The following is a 16,507-nucleotide window of genomic DNA, read 5'->3' on the forward strand; positions in this document are numbered from 1 at the left end:
GGAGTCCAGCTCTGCCTTACAGCCCTGCTTTGCATACCAGCTCTGTCTCAGCAATCAGCTTCGCTAACGGGTCCAAAATTCGGCGCCGAGATCTTCAGTCTTGGCAGGCAATTACCATTGCCTTGTAAACGGGTTGGCGGGTCATAAACTGGGTTCTATATCAATCCATATTCGAGTCACTTCTAACAACCACAATCTATCCATCTCTTTTTCAATCTATTTTTTTATATTTTTGTTAATCGAAAATCGAGGAAGCATTACGAAGATCCTAGAAGGAAGGAAACAACCGCAATCAAGCTGGCTCAACCAAGCGACCTAAACAAAATCTAGACGACAGACAGGCTGGTCAAATTCACTTAAAAGTCTAGACAGCTCCTACTTCACAACGAAGCTTGAATAATGATTCTTATGAGGGTTACTCCGTCAAAGTGCAACTATAAAAAAATTCTCCTAGAGACAGTCTGCTATCAAAGCTGGGATAATCGTTTTACCCTTGACAATGTTTCCTCTTCTCGAGGTGGTCGTGGAAAAGAATTATACGCTCAACACGATGCTATAGTTCGCAAAAAATTTGAGCCTCTTTTTTTCTATATAGTGTTACTTCGTCCTTCATTGCAACTCTCTAGGTAAATACTTTGTCACTCTATACAGTGTGTTGGATTTTACTGTCTTTTCACCTCTACATTTTCACTGAATTTTTGGCGTCTTCGGCTTCAGTGCGATTTAAGTCACTAATTTGTTGTTCAACTATCATATTGGCTCTTAGAGTCAGTATAACTTAGGAGAAATCTTTATAGTAAAGCTCCCATCTTGCTGATTTTATTCTTTGAAGAAATCTATGTAATTTAAGCTTACAATGTGCTGATTTTTTTTGGTTAAAATGATTCAAACTCACGATTTTTATGGTGTGGCTGATTCACACTTATATTTAGTTGATTTCAAAATTACATTCTTATTGTTCAAAGCCCCTCTCTAAATAGTTAAGCTTACATCTTGCTGATTTTATTGTGGTTTCAATGTGATATAAGTTTGGGTTCTGCTATTCATTTTCACCATGTTTGTCTATCATACCAGGGGTTGAGTTTTTAGTTGCACAAACTGACGAGTGAATCCAAATGATATAGATTTGTGATTTGGAGTGCTTCCATTTTATTGCATTAACATGTTACATCATACTAATATCTGTAACGTTATTCAGGTGCCGTAAATGCAACATTTGGATGGGAATATGTGATATTTCCTAAAGAAGACCTATGCAACTTATTTTATTCATAAGTGCTTCTTGCCAGAATTATGTCGCTGAAATAGGTAAACAGTGGACCAACATGACTAATAAATACTCGATTGTTAAGTTGATTTTACACGGTTCCTTTTAATGAATGAAACAAACCCAAATACATATAGTTTTTTATTTCAGGGTTACATTAGTAACCATTTTAGATTTTAATTCATGCTTTCAGTTTAGGGATCTTTTCGGTTACAAATGCAAGAATAATTCATAGGTTTGTTTCATTCGTTTTTGTTTTTTATGTTTTATTTTTTATTCAGGCTTACATTAGTATTCTTTTTAGGGTTATTTCATCCTTTCAATTAAAGGATCGTTGTTGTGTGCTTTGGTGCGTATAGGATTTACATGTTAGGTTTTTTCAGGCATATGTGCATATGTGATTAGAGTAGAGGATACCAATTAAAACCTACTCATTATTTGTAAAACCACAAAGATATAAATAAATGCTTTAGTTATCATGTATTCATGTTTTGTTAACTATGTTTTTTCTATGAAGCAAGATTTGTCTGCTATTAATTTCGTAATATTAAAGAGCTAAGAAAGAAGCTTCATTAATGTGTTTATTTTAGTCAAGATTGCAGGTCTCAATAAGTATTAAGTTGGCAACTTGACATTTATAAGTTCGTAGGTGTTTTGATTTTCTGATTTGGTTGCTACTTTGTATTGTGTTGCAGTTCAACTTTTATCAAAATCTATTTGACTATAAGCATTTAGGTTGTTGCATTAACACGCCAATAATTTTAGTTCTATTAAAAAATTTCTCTATGCTTCAGGATTAGCTTCTCTGGTAAATTTTTTTTACCAGTCGATTTAGTTTGTTATGTTTATTATAAATTGGATATTCCTGATTTGGAACATCTTGGTTTTTAATAGTTTGGTTGCAGTGGAAGAAGTCGTTGCAGAAATCGTTCGAACTAGTTTGGCTACTACTATTACTGGTAATAACTCAAACATTTGACATACTTAATTTTTGATAATATGACTAGCTGTTATAATCACATTATCTTTTCTTTTTTTGTTATAGTAGGGAGAATGGTATCTACATATCACAAAAGTTTATAAAGCATTTGAACTCCTGAGAATACAAAAAGAACTCACATGAGAAAGTATTGTTGGTGGCCCACGAGCACGGGTTACACCCTCGTTATTTGATATTAAATATGGTGTCTCCCCATTACTAATTATTGTCCAACATTTGGAATTGATTGGTCAAGGTGTGGGCTGTCAATAATGTTTGACAATTCTAGCAAGGAATAAAAGAAGCAGTTGATCTACCCATACAAGAAATCTTAAATGGCCTGCAAATCTACCTGAGAGCATCTCCAATGGGACACTCTAACAAACACTCGAAAAGTCTTAGTTGTTAAGTGTCAATGGAGGATCTGCTTCCTAAGTGTCTATATAGAGACACCTAATTCTTTTTTGTTCCAATGGAGATCTTTAAAATATCTCTATTTAATGCACATGTCACTCTTCAATTCAATAGATAAGAAGTAGTTAGAAAAACAAGGATTTCTATTCGTTAGAATTTTAAAGTAGCACTTAGAGAGTCTCAAAGAGACACTTTAATTTTAAATTGTCTCTCTTGAGAGTCTATTAATAAATGATCCATATTATCATCGAGTGTGTAGTAGAGTGTCCCATTGGAGAAGGTCTTTTAACAAAATATCTATAAATCCTAAGTGGCACTCTAAGTTTTAGAGTTTGAGTATCCCATTGGAGATGCTCTTAAGTAGTTAATTGTGCACTCTTGCGAGTAATTTGATAGAATCAGAAAGAGAAATGCTATATGTACAATTGAAAGTCTGGAAATAGTGTCCTATCATGCAATTGTTCATTTGTTTCTTCAATTTTTCCAACAATGGTGTCATTGAGAGGTCTAATTCAATGAGAAATGAGAGGATGTTGGAAGAGATTTTTGAAAATCAACTGATAGGAGTTCAAGCTCATACTTGAGCTCGAGCTCATTGAATCAAACTTCTTGATAATATGCGAAAATAAAATACGAGTAAAACGTACTATAAAATGATCAAAGACTTGAAAATTAGAAAGTTCAGTTGAACTACTAAAGCCAAGTGTAAAGTGTTAGACTAAGACGAGTTGCTTAAGCCACACTTACGAAGCAGTTTCATTTCATCCAACTCCACACACATCTCATAATACAATAGTTACAGACTTAATATATGACATATTAACACTTCATTGCTCTCTTTTTTATGCTAACTTTTAACCCATCTTTTATAAGAAGAGTTACAGACGGTTTTGGAAAGACATGGTTGTCTACAGCATAAATATGAAAGTTAAAGAGGACAGCTGCAATAGCACACTTCATCTGTGTGAAAGATATATCTTTACCTAAGCATGTCCTAGGTCCTAAATTGAATGCGAAGAATTTTGACATGGATTCGAAGCTTAGCTTCCCATCTTCATCAATCCATCTTTCCGGTTTGAACTCCAAACAATCTTCTCCCCAAATCCATGGCATTCTTCCAACTGAATAAAATGAAATTATCATCTGCATTCCTGGCCTCACCGGTGTCCCATCTGGAAGTACGTCTTCCTTTACAACAGATTTGCTATTAAGTGGAAGTGGAGGGTAAATTCTTAGTGATTCACATATTGCTGCATGAAGGTAAACTAACCCTTTTAAGTCATGGGAATCGAATACCCATGGCCATTTAGATGCAATTTCTTCGTTCGTGATTTTCTTTGAATACAACAAAATCTTTAGTTCTTCGAGGATTTTCGTCTCAACAGAAGATGTTCTAGAAACCAACCAGAAAAACCAAGTTAGGCCAGATCCAATTGTATCTCTTCCTGCTGTAAATAGACTCAACATTGAATCTCTTAGAAACATATCATTTTTTGTCAAATCATCATATGTTTTTATATAAGAAGATAATAGATCCACAGTATCTTCTCCATTAAGTATCTGTTCTCTCTTTTGAGAAATATATTGTTGAAGTAAGAGATCTATTTTTAGGTGAGCTTTAGATAACTTTCCCTCTGTGCCAACTCCCAAGAAACTTAGAGTCTTCCATAAAAACATTGGCATTGCATGCCTATAAAGAATGGCTTCTTGAGCATCATCAAATGCATCAGCTAACTCATTAGAAGGAAGCTCAATGGATAGATGTTTTTCATCATGTCTACCAAATATAACACCCATGTTACTGTCAAAAGAAAATCTTGAGCACACATCTTGTAAATCAATTACCAACCTATTCTTAGCCACATGATCTAAAAATGGTACTAACTGTTCTTCTACAACTTTATGGCTCATCTTAGCAACTAGGGTTTTAAACTCCATTGATGTAAACCCTGCATGAGCCATTCTTCTTTGAAGTAGCCATGCATCAGAATCAACATTGAACATTCCATCACCAAGAATACTAAAAACTTGCTTAAAGTCAGAGCCTTTTGGGAAATTGTTGAAGTTGGTTTTAAGTATGTATTCTGTATTTTTAGGGTGACATGTTACAACATATCTTAGTTTCGAAAAAATGGGTCCATCGATGAAGAAAGATCCTCTGGCACTGCCGAGTGAAATGAACACCTCAGTTACCCAATCTGGAAAACGATTTGAGTTCCATAGGAGAGAAGGAAGGGTACCAAGAATAAGCCAGTTGTTTATGGCTCGGCTGTTTTTTCTGAAGTAAAAAGCAAGAGATATGAAACAAAGCAATATCAAGAACAAAACAGATAACCACATATTAAAGAAAGAATTTATGTACATAGAAGAAAACAGAAGATCAAAATGGAAGCACCCCATATTTCTTTGAAGAAAAACAGGTCAAGTTAAGAAGATAATGTAAAGACATCTAACAAGTGCTTTCATTGGGGGGTTGGGGAAGAATGCCCCTATTATGAATACTTTAATAAATTCTCAACCAATTTGAAAGATATTTCCAACTACTTATCTGAAAGCAACATATGTTCGTTTCAACAAAAAAAAAAAGAAAGCAACATATGTTGGAGTAAGTGATGCATGAGCTACTCACAAGTTACAACATGTATTTCCATACAACTTATATCTTATATTTGTGTTAATTTCGTTTTGACCCCAATTTGTGACCAACTCACTGTTTTGACCCCCATAAGTTTGCGGGCTTCCTGTTTAGCCCCCAATTGTGTCCGGGAGTTCGATTTGACCCCCAAATTTTGCTAAAATTACCAACTCTGCCCTTATGGCATTTTTGTAATTTTCTGTTCTTCCTTAAATACTGTGCACATAGTAACTTATGTCCAAATTAATTAAGACTTGATTGCGGAGAAACTTCCAAATTACTAACATCAAACATCAACAGTAATCAAGATAAAACAAAGTAAAAGTTTTTCAACAACTATGGCAGACTACATATTATCTGGGTAGTGACTAAGATTAGATATGGATAGTGACTAATTTTTTGTGCAGTGATATATAAACCGTCGGAAAATTCAACTGAGCTATGCACCCACCAAGACCCGTTCCTTCAAAAATTTAATGAAATGCTAAAGCTGCTGTTAATGGTTTAATCATGCACAAATTTTGAGAAATCCCTAATGTTATCCCTATAATATATGAGTGATATGTTATCCGGGAAATTTAGTCAAAACTCCCTAAGAAATTTGGGTATTGGTTAAAAAAGACTCATCAAACGTTTTTGGGCTTCAGCTCCATGTGGTAATTGTGTAATTTTTTGGATGAGTGGGAATCTATGCTTGCATGTTAAAGTAGGTCTTTCAATCCATGATTTCCTCCTCTTATTGCTAAAACCTTGTTTTCCAACCATAAAAACTCAACCCAGTTATCACAATCCAGACTTACTAGTTAAAACTAAACCCTAGATCTAGGTTTTTTTGGGACTTATTGGAGATTTAGGCAGCTCATACTCGGAGGCTGCACCACTACCAGAAATCGGCCGATAGATAGTGAAGGAGTTTCATCGAGTTTAGCAAAGATTAAAGGTCAAGGATGAAGAACAGGGAAGTTCTATATTCCCTTATCCTCTTTTATTTTCGGGTCTTTCCTTTTATCCCTGGATCTTGTTGGCCTGTGGGATTCTCCGTTGATTTAGACGATAAGAAACCCTTTAGCAAGCAACAAATCAATACAATTCTGAGTAGACACCGATCGTATCTCCACTTTACATTTAAGTTAAGTTTCATCCCTCACAAGAATAGTCCTCTATCTGATTTCAATTCTGCCGGTCGTCCGGTCATGCTGAACCTTTATGCATTCTTAGTTCACAACAATAACTTTCGTTACATCATATTAGCATATAGTCATTCTAATTGCGATCGTTTTGATCGGATTTCCTTGTTAGTTTCACCCATCATTAACCGTAATCATTCTAGAATCACTAATCGAATAGTAGCTGGACACTTTGGCCCCTGGATCAGCCGAATGACAAATAGAATACATCTCAACTTTCCATTCGACCCCGGTCGACACCATATTTCGAATATAATTCTCCATATTAGTCATGCAGCTTATATCGCTTATCTTCCAGCTCACTTTCTGTTAATTACTCTTGTCGTTGATTTTCATATAGATTTAACTCTTAAACCAAGCTCCGTAACATGTTCATTTCCACCCTTATTCGCAATTTTATTGCGTGCATTTGTCGAAGTAGCAGGGTATTTATACTCGGGCTATGACGGCGATCCCAATTTCCAGGTATCTGACAGGTTTCTACTTTGTAGAATTCGAATAGATATGGTCTCTTTATATGGAGAATACTGGCGGGATACTCAGGAATCATTGTTTGATTCCATCTTGCAAACATCTCTATTTTTTCAAGAAATTTTAGATGTATGCTTACTCCATCTCAAGTGTTACTGGAAGCTAGGAAAAAGTTTCATCTTTAAATCATTCAGACGGAAACTCAAGAGCAAATATCATATCAGACTAAAGAAGAGCTGCCACCTTAGCAAGCTACAGAATGAAGACTGTTCGACTAATCAGAGATATTTTGTGCACTTCTTTAATTCTGTTATTTTGTTTTACTACTTTAGGTACTGTAATTTTAATTTCTTTCGCAGTTCGTTGTAATACTCTTTTTATATTAATGTATTACATTTCAACAAAAAAAAAATTGTGTAATTTTTTATTTCAATAAAAAGACCAAATTAATCTTGGCCAAGGAAATAAATAAATTCATTTCTCAAACTCTTTTTCCCTCTTTCTCTCTCTTCACCAACGTTTCTCACGAGCAGTGAAAATGAACCTTGGATCGGTGATTCAAATTCAAAGTCGAAGAATTAAGGGTTTCAACTTCAAATTTGAATTAAATAATAAGTTATTATCACTTAGTCTTATGTATTCTTTGGTGGTAGTTTTTGTATTTCATGTTCAATCCAAATACTCATTAGGGATTTCATATTCAAAATCTAACCATTTAGTAAGTTATACTTGTTAATTCTTTACAAATCTGAAAAACTGTTTTTTGTTTTAATCTTTTTATATAAAGAAATGGGTTTAGGTATTATAGTTCATGTAGTTATTTTGTCAATATACTTGTGCACATGAAGTGTTTGATAATATGTCTATAAACACGATTATGAGCAGTTCATATCTGAGTTGTATTTGAACTATGTGTTTGTTACTGGTAATGAGGAAGTAGTATACCTGAGCAGTTCATAACTGAGTTTCTTTAAGCACATGAAGTGTTTGGTAATATGTCTTTAAGCACGGACATGAGCAGTCCATAGCTGAGTTGTATTTGAATTATGTGTTTGTTACTCGTAATGAGGAAGTAGTATATCACTCTACACTTGATTAATAATTTGTTCCCATTATTTCAACTTAATGCAAACACCTTACAAAGTCATGCAAAGACTTGCACTGTCTTGCAAACACCTTGCACTGCCTTGCAAACACCATGAAGCCAAACAATGAGAATCATAATAGAATGATCGACAAATACTTTGCGTATGCAATGAGAATGGTAAATTTCAACCCTTGATGTTTGTCTTTTTTTTTGTTTTCATGTTTGTCATTACTTTAGGTTTTGAATAGATTGCACACTCATTGCAAGTCAAAGCTCCATGCAGAGCATTGCAAAGTCTTTGCAGAGCCTTGCAAAGTGATTGTAGAGCCTTGAAAACTCCATGAAAACTAATTATTTGTTTTATATTGTAGATAAATGTTGTAGATGCCAGTCTTATTTTTGCTTAAGATAGGAACAAATCGCGTCCAAATCCTCCTTCACGAATAACGAGAATGCAAGTAAACTATCAACAACAATTAGAAACTTCCATAGAAATCCAACAAATGAGTTTGAACATAAACATCAAAACTAACAAAACATCAGAACTAACATAGAAAAAAAATTATTTCAGCCTTAAAGATTCAAAAACTGGAAATTGTAATTTTCTCTTTCTAAAATTCTTCACCAAAAACTTAACTCAAAACCCTCAAAATCATCTCCAAACAACAAGTAAAGAGATTCAATCACCCAAACCTAAAATAGATTTATGATCTTATAGCAAAAAATCGACTTCAGCCAACTCGGCGAAATCGCCAAATACCCCACGGTTGTTTCTCTGTTTCAGTCGTTCATGTTGATTAGAATTTGGGTTTCTAGGGTTTCCTGGTATTTTTACATAGACAAAGGGTATATTTGGCCTTCGGCCCAATTTCTTGATGTTATCACAATTTCTAAAACATGAGAAACTAATCTTTTTTTTTTTTCAGTTTCACTCAAATATTATCCCAATCTTATTTTTAGTTTCACTCAAATATTATCCCAATATCTCAAATATTATCACTTTAGTTTTCAAATGTTACCTAAGCAGGTTATCAAGAATTTAGAGAGAATCGAAAGATGTTTTTGGTGGGGTCACGGACTATCCGAACATAAGATACACTTTATAAATTGGGATATTATTTGCAGCCCTAACCAATATGGTGGATTAGGGATTCGTTCGCTTGAAGAGGTAAATGAATCTCTTATATCAAAAATGGGATGGCGGTTTTTAAATGAATCAAAATCTATATGGGTTCAATTATTAAAGTCCAAATATTGTCAAAATTCGGACTTCTGGACGGTGCAACATACTTCCAATCAGTCGCCATTTTGGTCTTCCCTCTTAATGACTAGGGCTAATTTAAAGGCAAACATTTTGTGGCAATTGGGAAATGGTAATTCGATCAACTTGACTAGTGATCCATGGATCCCAGAGATAGAAGGTCATATCCCTACTCCAATTCTAGATTTACCACCGAATATAAATAAAGTTTCTGACTTGATTCTTACTAATCCTAATAGATGGAATGATAATCTACTTCGGTTTTTTTTTTATAACTCCACAGTTGAGGCAATTATGGATATTAGAATCTCAGATAATTTCCCAGAGGATAATCTTATATGGAAGCCTACGGAATCGGGTAAATTCAGTACAAAATCATATTACTCAGAGATTAAGAGTTTACCTCGTTATAATACAGAAGTTCAATTGATCCCTTGGAAGAAATTTTGGACCTTTACTTCTTCTAATCCCAAGATTCAGTTATTTCTCTGGCGTTTAATTCATAATGCTCTGGCTACTTTAAGTAACGTTGGAAGAAGAAATCAATCGGTATCTCAGACATGTCGGTTATGTAACTCGAATGAATCCGAAACCATTGCTCATCTTTTCGGTTCCTGCAGATGTTTACAAGACTTGTTTCAATTAACAGAGGAAGATTACTTACAAACATTAGACATCAATCCAATAACAAACATTACTAAATTTTTAAATGAAGGATTCAATGGGATGTCAAAATGGAAAACTTATAGCTCTCTGTTGTGGGAATGGTGGAAGTCGAGAAATGACTTCATTTTTCGAGACATAGCCATCGATCTCAGACGAGTTTGGTTTAAGACTAAACAAGCACAAAGGTATGAGTCCTCCATCCCTTCTCTTATCTCTAACTTTAACATGCAGGAACAAATTTGGCAGCCCCCTTCAGAGAATATGATCAAAATCAATGTTGATGGATCATACAAAGTGGATAGAGCTTCGGCAGCCGCAGTCGCAAGAAACTATTCTGGAGCTATTCTTGGAGAAAAAACATCGGTTTTTCAACCAAAATCACCATTACACAGTGAGCTTGTTGGCTTCAAATTAGGGTTTTTCTTGGCTATAGAGAAAGGATGGGGCTCATTTATACTTGAGGGGGATTGTAAAACCCTAATAGATCTTCTATTGGACGGTGAAGATAGCGCCCCATGGAGAATCCAGTCTGATCTGGTGGAGTTACGTGGCTTGGCTGAGAAGTTCCAAGTTATTTACTCACACGTCCCTTGGAATTGTAACAGTTTGGCTGCTTCGGCAACTTAGTCCTGGTTGTTTACATTTTACCCCTTGTTGCTTATCAATTATTTGTAGGCTTTGAATTAGTTCTCTGATTTTTACCTTCTTGTAATACTCTTATGATTTATGGGATTTAATTCAAAAAAAAAAAATCTTATTTTCAATTTCACTCAAATATTATCCCAATTTCTAAAACCTAAGAAACCAATCTTTGTTACTTCATAAATCATAATAGATTCTTTTTTCTTCTTCATCATCATCTTGATGGATCTTTTACTAACGAGTTGCCAAATAACATAAATGAGGGAAGTGGTCGAAAATAACACCGACAACTGATTGATTGTTGTTTGTAATTTCTTCATCTTTGGTGATGCTCTTGCTTTTGTTCTTCTTCTTCTTTAGTAGATGTTGTGGATCCCTGCTTCTCTTGTTCTTCACTGGCAACATTACCAATTGTTGGATCTGTTGTTCTCAATTGTTGCTGGTAATCTTTTATACTTCAATTTATAGTAGTTGGTGGCATTAGAAGTTAGCTGGATATAGAGATGAGGTTTGTGGATTGAGAAGTTGAACTAAAATGAAAACCCTAAATAAAATGGTGGATGAAGATGGTGATGAGAAAGAGGGGAGAGAAGAAGAGAGATAAAGAAATCAATAGTTACAGAAAGATGAAAGAGAAAATAAAATAAGAAGAAAAATATAAATAAAAGAGAAGGATATTTACGGAAATTCCACGAGGGTAAACTCGGGATGTTTAATAAAAGTTGGGGGTCAAAACGAACTGCCTGACACAATTGGGGGGTCAAAATAGCCAGTTGATCACAAATTGGGGGCCAAAACGGAATTAACCCCTTATATTTCTATCTTCATGTGTAAATATTATTTTTTGGAGATTTACTTGAAATATTGCACAAGAATATATTTTATTAAAAAAAACATAAAACTACATCCAAAGTTTTAGAACTTATAAAATTTCTCAACAACAAAGAAAAATTAAGAAATTCAATTGATCTACAGAGTAAAACATGAGCGGCCCATAAACTAAGTATTTTGGGTGCCTTTAATATTACTTCTCTTGCCCGACATATATAAAGATGGAGGGAGGCCTATGAAGTATGAAAATTGCTCATTAAGTTGGGGCTTTTAAATGCAATCATGAGGTGTCTATTTCACTTATGACTAAGTAGTCGAGGAAGCATGAGGTCCCCATAAGATGTGTAATATGCTTACACCTCTCACATGCAAGAGCATTAAGTGGGCTTCATTTGATGCTTGGTTTTGGGTATAAATACACCCATTTACTCCCAACAAAAATACACCCATGTATTTATATCTAAAGATACACAAGTTGTTAACAAATAAAAAAGAGAATTTTCTAGAAGTGATCTTTGTTGAAGTGTTTTTAATTAATTTTTTCTCTTATTTTATTTCATAATGCTTAACCTCGCTAGACTTAAATATGCAACACTAGATATAACGGACCTTAAGTCTAAATTCGAATAATTCAATTAATGGTGCGTTCCGGTTTTATCCTTTATGATTTCCAAAAACAAATTCAAGAAAAAACTCCGTTTAGGATTTTGAAGAGCCCGGGTCAATTTTAGAAAAACTTGGTTTGACTCTCAATGATTTCCCAAATCAATTTGAAGAAAAACTTATTTCGGGTGACCCAAAACAATTTCGGTAATATTTGGGTGGGATCGGGAGAAAAGATTGGACTTTCGTCGAACAACTCTCACTCGGGTCAAGACCCGTAAAACTTCGCCCCATGGACCCTAGTCAAATTCGGAATATCCAGAAACACCCATAAGTCAAGGCCCAAGACCCGGAGGTCAAGGTCTAATAGGACGGTCCGACCCAAAGAGACTCGGATCTAACATAGGTCCGACCTATGGACTGTTCGACACAACACCGAGTGCGTTGGACCGGTCCATGCTCTGTCCGGCCGAGCCAGATGCGTCCACACGCATCTCGGTCTCAGCCGACGCTAAGGACGCGTCCTGGCCCTACGCCAGGACGTCTGCCTAGCTCCAGACGCATCCTAGATGCGTCTGGCCCTTAGGCCGAGCCATATGGGCGTCTCGGGTTGCATCTGAGACCCCTAGGCCGTCCTAGATGCATCCCAGATGCATGTCCCTTGGCCACAGCTCCTTGGCCATCTCGGTTCTAGTTCGAGATGCCTAGTGTCACGGCCTTTTTATCTCGATAGGCGTCATGTGACACTTGTGCACGCTCTCGGTACAAGTCAGGCAACAAAGCAATATTCAAAAGCTCAAAAGTAGCTACGAAAGAAGGCAACGATATTATATTGATTGATAATGAAAGCTTACAATGAAAGACAAGCATATGACTAAAGAAGCTTCCTAAAGGCTAGGGAAGCTTATGGCTCTTTGGTTGCCTACTATTTGGAAGGTAGGGGTCTTCCACTCAAAGCTTCCCATCCACTCCCCTACATAGTGCAAAACATATGTTTCACCTATTCTCACAAGGAAACATCAATGCTTTTAACCTAGCATACTTGTTGGAAAATAAAGACGTCAACGTCCCCATGCCAAAGGGAAGCTATCTAGTAAGCTACCTATATACAAGGCACTATACTATGCACGCTCAAGACATATGCCGGCCTAGCGCAAAGCATATACTCCACTTATTACAATGCATAAAAGTAAAAGACACGGACCATCGGCAATACCAACAAGGCTTGACAAGATGGCCGTGACAAACTCTCCCACTTGTTATGTCGACGTCTTCGACGACTTTGCTGCCAAGTACTTCACGATCTTTTCTGCATTATCGAATAAGGAGCTGGCGCGTTCCCAACTGGCTTCCGCTTCCGGCAGGTTCTTCCACTTCACTAAGTACTCGATCTCCGGTGGCAAATTTTGATGAGCTTGAGCACGACGATCAGCTACTATCTTATGCACCTCATCGGTTGGCTGGAGCTCCGGTCTTGGATTAGATCTCTGCTGGTTGGCACGTTGGGGATCCGCCTGATCCTGGTTGAACGACCTCGAGTTGTTGGCATGGAAGACAGGGTGGTAGTGCTTCATCCATCTTGGGAGTTGTACTTTTAACAAAACCTTTCCGACGCGAGCAATGATGGGAAATGGGCCCTCGTACCGTCTCGCCAAGTTCTGGTGCAGCTTCTTCACGAACCGTGAGTTATCCTTGTTTATCTTGACGAGCACCAAGTCACCTACTTTGAAGTTGTGTGGTCTTCTCCGCTCGTCCGGGAACTTCTTCATCCGCTCGGCTACTTTCTCCAGGTGTGCTTTAGCGATCTCTGTTGTTCTCTGCCATTCCTTAGCAAAAGTGAATGCTCGTGGGCTGGTACCTGTATAACCTGTTGCAACCATGTGGGGAGTTAACGGTTGTTGCCCTGTAACCAGTTCGAATGGTGTCTTGCAGGTGGAAGAACTCTCTTGCAAATTGAAGCAGAATTGAGCTACATTCAGTAGATTCACCCAATTCTTCTGGTTGGCACTAACAAAGTGCCTAAGATATTCTTCAAGTAGAGCGTTGAAACGCTCATTCTGGCCGTCTGTCTGCAGATGGTTGCTTGTTGAGAAGTTCAGCTGCGATCCTAAAAGTTTCATGAGCTCGGTCCAAAACCGCCCGGCAAATCTTGAATCACGGTCGCTGATAATCGTCTGAGGCACTCCCCAATACTTCACAACATGCTTTAAGAACAAGAAGGCCACTTCTTCCGCAGTACAGTGAGCTGGTGTCGGAATAAAGGTTGCATACTTCGAGAATCGATCAATCACCACCGTAATAGAAGTATACTCCCCCACTTTTGGCAAGCCACTAATGAAATCCATGGAGACACTCTCCCACGGACGCTGCACCACTGGAAATGGCTCCAAAAGTCCCAAAGGTTTCTTCCCCACCACCTTGTCTTGTTGACAAATGAGGCAAGTCTGCACATATTCTTCAACTTGGTTCCTCATGCTCGGCCAGTAATACGCTGTCTCAAGTAATGCCAATGTACGTCGGTAGCCAGGGTGGCCTGCCCAGACCGTATCATGACATTCCTTGATAAGCTCCCGCCTCAACTCCGCAGAGCGAGGCACATATAGACGCCACCTGTGGTATATAACAAATCATCTTTGATTCTGAACCTTGTGGAACGTCCTCCCTTCACCATATCGACCAAGATCTTGGCTTCTTCATCACTCTGCAGCCGCTCACAAATCTTGTCGATAATGATGGTCTTCAGCTGAGACCTGCGCCACTGTCCCGTAGTAACCAAGGCGGCCAACTCCGCTTTCCTGCTCAGTGCATCAGCAACATTGTTCTTCCTTCCTGGTTGGTACTCCATATCAAAATCAAACTCGGCCAATGACTCCTGCCAGCGAGCCAGCTTGGAAGTGAGCTTTTTCTGAGTCATAAACTGTGAGGCAGCAACGTTGTCGGTCTTCACCAGAAACTTCGACCCCAACGAATAATGCCTCCAGACCCTTAAGAAATGAACAATAGCTAATAACTCTTTCTTCTGAGCTATATAACGTCGTTCCGTTTCGGAAAACTTTCGGCTCTCGTATGCAACTGGGTGACCATACTGCACTAGTACCCCACCAAGTGCAAAATCAGATGCATCTGTGTGAACTTCAAAAGGCTTGGATATGTCGAGCAATGTGATGAGACATGAAAATGTCCCATCTGAATCTCTTAAATTGGGTTAGTTAGTCCATTATCTATCTTCTCCTATTGTATTTCTTTTAGTGACAGAGAGGAATTACGAAAACAGAGAGAGAGAGAGAGAGAGAGAGAGAGAGAGAAAGAGAACAGTGAGCATTTTTTTGTAGAGAGAGAGAGAGAGAAGATTATTTCTAATTCTTCATCTAATAAAGTCTTCATATTTCAATTTGCTTGTGTTAGTTATTTTGATTGAAATAAAACAGAGAAGAGAGACAGAAAGAGGAATTTTCTGAGGAAGAAGAAGACCGCGTTTGGTTGCAACAATTGCTGGAAAATAAGTTTCCCACTTTGTAGAAAAATAATTTTCCCTAGGAGACTGTTTGGTTTACAAAGGGAAAACAGTTCCGAGCAAGAAAAAGTTTAGTTCTCTTCTTTCATTTTCTCTCTTATCCTTCTATTAATTTTAATCTCGTTGATCATGAATAGCTAAATCTCTCATCTAGGGTTTTACGATGAAACCCATTTTTGATCTTTTAGAGATATAATTTTTATTGATTAACTCTTGATTAATGCTTCATAGTTTAATTCGTTTTAGTTTGATAAATAGATTTTCTTTTCACTATTTATACTTTTCGATTTGATGCATCGTGCTTATGTTAAATCATTTGACGGTTCATACTTATTAATTGATAAATAGTAGTTTAGAGATTTATTTATTTAAAATAAAATGATTACATTGTTATGTTTTATTCGGTTTTAATGAAAACATCTCCCGGAATTAGGATAGTTCATTATCCGAAATTCTGAGTTATAAAAAAAAGAGAATTAACCATTTTAAGTATTTGTTTCTAAAAGTGATTTTATGTGGTGGAATCCTAAACCCTAGACTCCTCTCCCCATTTGAGTTCATTTTCATTTCCGTAATTTTATTTATTTTATTTTAAAAACCAAAATCAAAACCATTTTCAAAATCGTCTTACTTCCAAGTCTTAGAGTAGGTTTCACTTAGTCTCTGAGGAACGAACCGGTCTTACCGGAAATTATTACAACTTGACACCCGTGCACTTGCGGGTGTAGACCTATTTAGGGTAACCTTTCTAGGCCCATCAAGTTTTTGGCGCCGCTGCCGGGGACTAGTTTTAAATTTTTTCTAAACTTGGAAAGTTTTTATTTTTGGTAAGTTTTGACTTTTTGAATACTTTGACTTGCTTTTCTATTTTTGGTGTGTAGAGCACTAAGGAGCTAAAGAGGAGGCGCAGCAAGGAGGAGGACCTCAAAAGAAGAAATTTACATTTTTTT

The 16,507-nt window shown here is 36.8% G+C and overlaps 1 pseudogene across 7 annotated transcripts in view; it reads right to left on the reverse strand.

Moving 5' to 3' along the window:
* LOC147530809 (alkane hydroxylase MAH1 pseudogene) overlaps positions 1–10,368 on the reverse strand; it is a 28,192-nt pseudogene extending 17,824 nt beyond the window's left edge. For 3 of the 7 annotated variants that reach the window (XR_015227885.1, XR_015227886.1, XR_015227887.1), the window contains exon 1: positions 9,705–10,368. The product of XR_015227885.1 is annotated as an alkane hydroxylase MAH1 pseudogene, transcript variant X5 (transcript). Of the gene's footprint in view, positions 1–3,388; positions 5,297–9,704 lie in introns of those variants that run through there. The other 4 variants (XR_015227884.1, XR_015227883.1, XR_015227882.1 and 1 more) reach the window with 4 other exon arrangements.
* Positions 10,369–16,507: the final 6,139 nt, after the last annotated feature.

The sequence above is a fragment of the Eschscholzia californica genome, unplaced genomic scaffold (genome assembly GCF_041429995.1).
Source record: "Eschscholzia californica isolate CP2 unplaced genomic scaffold, dmEscCali1.0.p SCAF_6, whole genome shotgun sequence".
Taxonomy (NCBI): domain Eukaryota; kingdom Viridiplantae; phylum Streptophyta; class Magnoliopsida; order Ranunculales; family Papaveraceae; genus Eschscholzia; species Eschscholzia californica.